The following is a 505-nucleotide window of genomic DNA, read 5'->3' on the forward strand; positions in this document are numbered from 1 at the left end:
ATATACAACATGTAAATACCAGGACTTGTAAAGCCACATAATTAGTAAACAATGTGTAAATTTCCCAAAATGTCAGACTGGAAGTTGTTGAACAATTAATTACTTTTACCAATAACTCCTCATACACATCAAGTCACACTCATGGGCCCAACTCTGTTGTTTCTTTATAAAACAAAACGTGGGACCATGCCTCACCAGTTGTGCAGCCCAGGCCTGTAAGAGAATGACCTGCTCTCTCAATTTGAAGGAAATCCCCAACATAAATCCATTAATTACGTAGTAACTAAGTATGAAAATCCAAATACATCCATGCAGATACATGCATTTCCTTCTTTACCATCCTTAATCATTGTGTGGCTGCTTGGCATTTGTTATGCCGCCTATTGGGAAGTTTCCGAACCACTGCCTTACACCTCCTTTACTCTACATCTCCAGCGTCCAACATTTCCGGCTGCTCCTGAATGCAGCATACGGTACTCTCTCCCCTTGTCCTGAACGCCTCCAT

This window comes from Pungitius pungitius, chromosome 20 (assembly GCF_949316345.1).
Source record: "Pungitius pungitius chromosome 20, fPunPun2.1, whole genome shotgun sequence".
NCBI classification, from domain to species: Eukaryota; Metazoa; Chordata; class Actinopteri; order Perciformes; family Gasterosteidae; genus Pungitius; species Pungitius pungitius.